This window comes from Elephantulus edwardii, unplaced genomic scaffold (genome assembly GCF_000299155.1).
Source record: "Elephantulus edwardii isolate Elephantulus edwardi_28Jun2011 unplaced genomic scaffold, EleEdw1.0 scaffold00016, whole genome shotgun sequence".
Taxonomy (NCBI): Eukaryota; Metazoa; Chordata; class Mammalia; order Macroscelidea; family Macroscelididae; genus Elephantulus; species Elephantulus edwardii.
Genome location: NW_006399766.1, coordinates 18,315,236 through 18,323,169, shown reverse-complemented (window position 1 = coordinate 18,323,169; position 7,934 = coordinate 18,315,236).

Here is a 7,934-nt window from a genome sequence, read left to right as displayed (position 1 = left end):
CATACCATGTTACTAGCCTATGTTTTTCCATTAATTTCCCTTTGTTGTTGCTGTTGTTGTTAGGTGCGACTCTGTAAGTTCAAGTTCAGCCGACCTACCCTATACTAACCCTACCAACCTAACCCTATCCTGTGCCATCTTCATCATGTCTGGCACACTCGAGCCCATTGCTGCAGTCACCGTGTCAATCTATCTCATTAGAGAGAGATCTGTCCTCCTCTCCTTCAATGACCCTCTATCTTTCCAAGCATGATGTCCCTTGCCCTTTTTTAAAGGTCATTTTATGCATAACTTTGAATTACATTCCAGGATCTCTTCCCTTCCATCTACAGAGCCCCTGTTCATAAATCTTTAGGCCATCTGATGCATATGAACTCTCCCAACTTCAGTTTGGTGATATTTTAATTTTGTCATCATTCTTGAACAATATGTTTTTCTGTGAAAGCCCCAGGAATTGATGGAATACCAATTGACATATTTCAACAATGAGATGCTTCCCTTAATGTGTTCACCAGGTTGTGCCAAGAAATCTGGAGGACAACCACCTGGCCAACTGACTGGAAGAGATTCCAGAACACGGTGACCCGAAAGAGTGTGGAAATTCTTGAACAATATCACTAATATCACATGCAAGCAAAATCCTGCTAAAGATTATCCAAAAATGACTGGAACAATATATTGACAGAGAACTACCAGAAATACAAGCCGGGCTTAGAAGAGGCCATGGCACTAGAGACATTATCATCAATGTCAGATGGATGTTGGCAGAAAGCAAAGAGTACCAGAGGGATATCCAGCTGTGTTTCCTTGACTATACCAAGGAATTTGTTTGGATCACAACAAATAGTGACTAACCTTGAGGAGAACGGGAATGCCAAACACTAAATTTTGCTTATGCAAAATCTGTACTTGAACCAGGAAGTTCTCACAACAGGGCAAGGAAATGCTGCATGGTTCAAAATCAGGGAAGGATACAACCTTGCTTGCTGAAAGTGAGAAGGACCTGAAATGCTTGCTGCAGAAGGGCAAGGACTGTAGCCTTCAGTATGGATTGAGGTTCAACATCAAGAAGACAAAGATTCGCACCACTGGGCCAATTGGCACCATGATAGACGGAGAAGAGATTGAGATTGTTAAAAATTCCAGCTTGCCCAGCTCCACAATCAACACACTTGGCATCAGTAAGTAGTCAGGAAATTAAGAGATGAACTGTGCTGGGGAAATCTGCTGTCAGGGACCTCTCCACAGTATTGAGAAGCAACAGTATTAGTCTGGAGACTAAGGTGAGCCTGATTCAGGCCATGGTCTTTGCAATTACTTATCAGAGGGCTGGACAGTGACTAAGGGTGATAGAAGAAGAATCGATGCCTTTGAGTTGCGGTGCTGGAAGTCTCGAACATATCATGGACCGCTAAAGAAACAAATAGGGCTGTCTTGGAGAGGATGAAACCAAGTTTCTGCTTGGAGACTAGGATTTTGAAGCTCCATGTCACATACTTGGAGCATGTGGCCAGGAGGCGCTAATCCTTGGAGAAGGACATTATGCTCGGAAGGGTGGAGGGACAGTGCCGCAGAGGAAGACTACAGATGAAATGAATTGATTCATTAATTGGTGCAATGGGAGTAGGTGTGTCAAAGTCAGTGAGACTGGGTGAGAACAGGGCAGGCTTCAGAGCTGGTATTATATAGATAGGGTCGCTATGAGTTGCAGGGGAATCGATGGCATATTATTCTTAGATTTATAGTTCCTTTTTATCTGTCTGTCTTTCTCACTGTTCTTTAAATATATCATTCCATTTTATTCTATCATCCAGAGTTTCTGAGGAAAAACAGGCACTTAATCTTATTGGGGATCCTTGTGTATGATGGTTTCCTTCTCCCTCACTTCTCTCAGGGTTCTTTATCTTAATATTTAAGAGCCTGTCTATGATGTATCTGGATGTAGATCTCTTTGGGTTTATCCTGCTTGGGATTATTTCCGAGCTTCTCACATATGCAGATTTATGTCCTTCATTATATTGAGGAAATTTTCCATTATTTCTTCAAATACTCTGCCTGTGCCTTCCTATCTCTCATCTCCTTCTGGAATTCTCACAATACTTATCCCATATCTCTTTCTTATCATTTGCCCATGCTCCCATTTCCCTGTGCTCAGCCTTCCGGATCCTCTCCTTGTTACACTTTCCTTTCTTGAATTTTATCTTCTCCAATTCTCTGATTCAGGGACGTTGGAATTTCTATGAGAATTGCACTGAATCTAAAGATTGTTTTGGATGTATTGACATCTATATCAAGGCTTCCAATCCACAAGTACAGAATGATCTTTATGTGAATTGTCTTTAATTTTTTAGTAATTTTTATAATTTTTTATGAATATAAATCTTACACATTCCTCATTCAATTTCTTTCTAGGTACTTTATTCATTTAGATGCTATTGCAAATGGCAATGTTTCTGGAACGATGAGATTAGGTGTGTTGGAGTCAGTCAGACTGGTTCAGGATTGCGCAGAGTTCAGATTGCTTGTACATAGGGTCACTATGAGTCGTAGGCAAATCGAGGGCACATAACAGCAACAATAATTCGCTCATTGATGATAATCAACAGATGTTTAGATCATCAAAAGTGAGACTATTTTGAGTGAGTCAAAGCTGATTAGAACAGTCTTTAAAAGAAGTTTCAAAGATACTCAATCCTGCTGAACAACCTGCCTTGTTTTTAACTCTTAAGGGATTAAAGGCATGAAACTGGTGGTGGTCTCCAGAAGCTGAGAGCAACCCTGGCCAATAGCCCACGAGAATACAAGTGCTTCCATTCAAAGCTACGAGGAAATTCATGAGGCCAACAACCAAGAAGCTTGGAAAAGGGCCTTGGACAGTAGGCAAGTCACAGCCCCATCCAACACCTTGCCCAGGACATTGAAATGACTGCAATAATGGAGTTAGTATTCACAGATATCTTTAAGATCCATGGAACCCAGAAGGCTTAACACGCTGAGAGACTAATGAGCCCAATTGTGAAAAATTCTTAACTTCTGTAGTTCATCAGCCATAGATGGCAAGGGTTAGCACACCCATCCCGCATGCGCAGGAAGCCCGGCCATCTTTCCCAGCGGAGCCGTGTGTCTGCATGCACAGACACCACACACTATTTCCTTCTGGCCGTCAAGGTCGCAGGGAAACCTCACGCAAGCGCACAGCTCACGGCCAGCGTCCTTCCCACCATTGGAGACCTGCCTGCATCAGCTGTGAGCTGGGCGATGCTCAGGGCAGGTCTTTAGTATGAATCATTCTTCTTTAGCAAGTCATGGCCAGAAAAGTCACAAGTCATTTCAAATTATAGGCGGCCCCTCTCCTGAAAAAAGAAACCCGAGTGGTGCAGTAGATAAGTGCTCAGCTGCTAACCAAAAGGTTGGCTGTTCAATCTCCCCACCCTCAGCGACTCCTTAGGAGAAAGGTCTGTAAAGGTTTAGCCTAGGAAACTCTATGGGGCAGGTCTACTCTGTTATGTGGGGTCCTTAAAAGGTGGCTACTGGAGGGCCCCTGACAACAACAATCACCTCTCCTCACATCTTATTTTTGCTGACAGAATATTTGAGACTAGTGTAAAGTATCCTTTCGCGTGTTTCCTTCAATACAGTGACCTAAAATTATTGTGAATATTTCTTTGTTACTGAATAAAACCCAGAATTAAGGAGGAAACGAGATGTGGGAGCCGCTCAGAGCGATCTGCTGGTAGATGGCTGCATTTCAGGTATGTATGTGAAATATTAGTGAAATCTGGTTGCTAAGTGGGTAGGTAAGGCGACCAAGACAAATGCAATTGGTTAAAATCCACCAACTGCCCTGCAGAAGAAAGCTAGGCAATCTCCTGTGTGATTTAATGCCTCTGAAAACCTGCTGCAGTGTCAGAACTGGACACTTACGTAACAACAAACTCTTTCCCTAAAAAAAGAAAAAAAACCAACCCACCTCTGGTGGTGCCTTCAGTAAGGATTGAGGCTCAATATCAAGAAGACAAAGATTCTCACCACTGGACCAATTGGCAGCATCAGGATGGATGGTGAAGAGATTGAGATTGTTCTCAGCTTTAGTCGGCTTGTCTCCACAATCAACACTCTCGGCACCAGCAGCCAGGAAATTAAAAGACGTATTGCAATGGGAAAGTCTGCTTGCTGTTAGCGACCTCTCCAACGTATTAAAGAGCAATGCTGTCTCCCTGGACAATCAGGTGCATCTGATACAGGCCGTGGTCTTTGCAATCACTTGTTATGCATCAGAGAGTTGGACAATGACTAAGGAGGATAGAAGGAGAATTGATGCCTTTGAGCTGTGGTGCTGGAGAAGAGTATTGAGAGTACCATGGACTGCTAGGAAAACAAACAGATTCATCCTGAGAAGGGTCTAACCAGGTGGCTCCCTGGAGGCAAGGATTCTGAGGCTCCATCTGACATACTTTGGTCATGTTGTGAGGAGAGACCGGTCCTTGGAGAGGGACATCATGCTTGGGAGGGTGGAGGGACAGCGCAGGAGGGGAAGGCCTTCTATAAGTTGGATTGATTCAGTGACTGGGGTAATCGGGGTGAGTGTGTCGGAGACGGTGCGATTGGACAGAGCAGGGTTTAGGGATGTTGTACATAGGGTCGCTATGAGTCGCAAGCGACTTGACAGCACGTAACAACAACTGGTGGTTCAATCGTTAGATCCTCAGCTGTTAACCAAATGATTGTCAGTTCAAGCCCACCCAGAGACACCTTAGGAGAAGAACTAGAAATCTGCTCCTGTAAAGATTTCAGCCTAAGAAACTATGGGTCAGGTCTACTCCGTCTACTCTGTCACAGGGCGACATCTACTGGATGGCCCCTGATAACAATCACCTCTCCTCGCACTCACTCACGTCTCATTTGTGCTGACAAAATAGCTTGGCTCCTCTCTCCTGTATCTCTGATTCAGTGGATTCTGGCAGTCCCTAGAGGCTTAAAGCTATTGCAAATGATCCTATGTCATTGAATGAAAATCCCAGAGGAGGGAAGAAGGTTTGGAGTTCATTCAGCAGTCCTTTGCGCCATCTGCTGGAAGGTGGCTGCATTTCAGATATCGATGTGAAATATGTTTTGGGCGACATGGTGCCTGGATATTGTAGAGGCCGCCATTCCTGCAGTCCTGTGTCAGGACACACTACAGCCATCATGGACCCTCTCCTTATGTTACCCAGGCCCGTAGGCAGAGGAGTTCCAAGACACGGGCGACCTCCAGCATTCCCAGTTTGAGTGACTGGAAATGACTCTGGGATCAAGATTCAAGAAACCTTTTCTGGGTTGGGCTGATCCTATAGGTGGGGAGGAAGCAGGCCCTGCACTCTCTGTCCTTCAGGAAGGAGGGACAGGAAACCATGCAAAGTGTCACAAGCCTAAGTGCTCCTCCCTGGCACACACCGAATGGGGACCCACTGGGACAGGAAGATGGTTGCTCTCTTGTCACCTCCCGCGGGACCTTCTGAAGAGGGACAGTCCAGGGGGGAAAGATGCAGACATGCAGGGACTGCAGACAAGGATCCCAGCGAGACTGGAAAGCAGCCAAAGAAGTCTGTGTTCTACCAGGTTGCCGGTGCCAATTCCTAGGTGGATCAGCCACGTGGGACTCAGAGGCCCGCAGACACAGAACAGCTGTCTTTGCTAAAGGAACTTGAAAAGAGTAAATGTTGCCAGAATTCCCTAGATTTCCCGTTCCTCACCCCCACCATAGAATCGATGTGTTCTGTAGCCCCCACCTGCAACTGAGCGCTGGCTGGTGAAATGAAAATGAACAAAGTACATACAAGGATGCACGAGGGCCAGGCCATGGTTGTCATGGACAAGTGTGCAGCCTGCCCACCCACTAGCCCTCCCGTGAGCCAGGCCCTTCTTGCGCCTGCCTGATCACACTGAATCTGGCCTCCACTCAGGCTCAGGGGTGGGTGCTTGGCATTTCTGATTTCTGCACTCCCCAAGCTGAGGCACACACGGGTTGATCCCTCCCCCTCCCCCACAATCCCTTATTGGGAGGTGGAGCTGCGGGATTTCAGGAACAAGGCCCTTGACCTCTGACTCGGCTGCTTGGCAGAGGCCCCCAAGGCTGAAGCCTGGGTGGGGGTGCCTCTCAGAACTCGCAGGGCTGACCACGCTCAGGGGCAGGGACTTCTGGGCCACAGCCATGGGTTCCTGACCTGCAGCTGGATTCAAAGACAGCTAGTGTCCCCTCCCGTCACAACAGCACTGCGCTTGTTCTAAGGGAGGAGGGGCCAGCCGCTCTTCGGGATTTGATGGTGCCCGAACCCCAGCTCAGCTGCGGCCCCTTAATCACGAAGCGCTGCGGGAACCTGTCACAGGGCTCCCGGGGTCGCTGTGAGTCAAGTGGCTCGATGGCACCCGACAAAACCACATGGGAGCCTGCGCAGGAAAGAGCCCGTAGGCTCTCATTTACGGAAGATCTTGCACCTCCATGACTTTGGAAAAAGTCCAAATCTCATCTTGCTGGTGTGACAACTTTATCAAGGGCGACGACATGCGCCTTGTCCCATCGCAACAGCGCCAGCCGCAGGAGCGCCACCTGCTGGCCACTCTCTTGAACTACATGCTGGTGGGGCCTCCCCAGCCCTCTAGGGAGAGACCCTCCTGGAGCCAACACAGCTTTGAGGAGATGGTGGTTGTTGTGAGGTGCCATCATACTCCACTCGCATCGACCCGATGACCAACAGATCTGAACCTTGTCCTATCTTGCACAGTCCCCACGATCTCTGATACGTCCTAGCCCATTGTTGCAGTCACCGTGTCAGTTCATCTTGTGGGGCACCTTCCCTCCTTCTCTGACCCTCTTCTCTGACCCTCTGCCTTCTCTAGCATGATGTCTTTCCTGACATGATGGCCCCTCCTGACAGCATGTCCAAAGAGTGTGAGATGACGTGTCAGCTGTCTTATTCTAAAGAGCACCCTGGCTGCACTTTCTCCAAGACATATGTTTGTTCTTTTGGCAGTCCATACAATACTCTTCACCAACACAATCCAAAAGCATTGATTCTTCTTTGGTCTTCTTTAGTTACTGTCCAACCTTCAGACGTATAGGAAGCAATTGAAAGGGCCATGGAGTGGATCAGGAGCACCTTATTCTTTAAACTGACATCCTTGCTCTTTAGCACTTTGAAGAGGTCCTTGGCAAAAGATTTTTCCCAATGCAACAACACATATTGATTTCTGGACTGCTGCTACACGTCTGATGAGAGAGGGACAGAAAAGGCCACCAGGCCCAAGGCACAGATGCCTGGAATCTCACAGTGAACCACACATAAATGCCTACTCCGAAGGCACGGCCTGTGAGGGCAAGGCCAGGGGCCTGTGAGGGCAAGGCCAGCAGGACAGAAGCCTCACCTCTTTTGTTTGCAGAAGCATGAGCCCTGGGGCCTTAAGACACACCTGGGCTTGAAGTGAGTCACTGAGTGTGGCTAGGACTCCAGCCTGAAGGCAGATCAGAAACTGGACCCCCACAGCCCACTGTCACCCTGCATGGGGACTCCATCTCCCCTGTATATTCTTGTGATCTCCTGAGTGTCCTGGATCATGATGTGCTCCATGGGGATGCTGGTTTACCTCCTGTGGTCCTGACTACTCACTCAGATACTCATCGTGAAGGAACTGGGAACAGATAGTTTTGGGTGAGGGTCATTGAGCATTGTGTACCTGGGGTGAAGAACTGCATGTGTAGGGAACAGAAGGCACACATTGAGCTGTGTCCCAGAGGAATGTCCAGGGCATAGAGGCCAGGGCCAAAACCAAGGCCTGGGGGAGGGGGCAGCACTGGTGGAGCGCAAAAACTCAGCCTGCTGTCAGTGTGTCCCTGTGTCTTTGCATTGCTATCCACTGGACAGGGCATTCAGCTCAGGCCAGCTCTGCCCTCCATGACG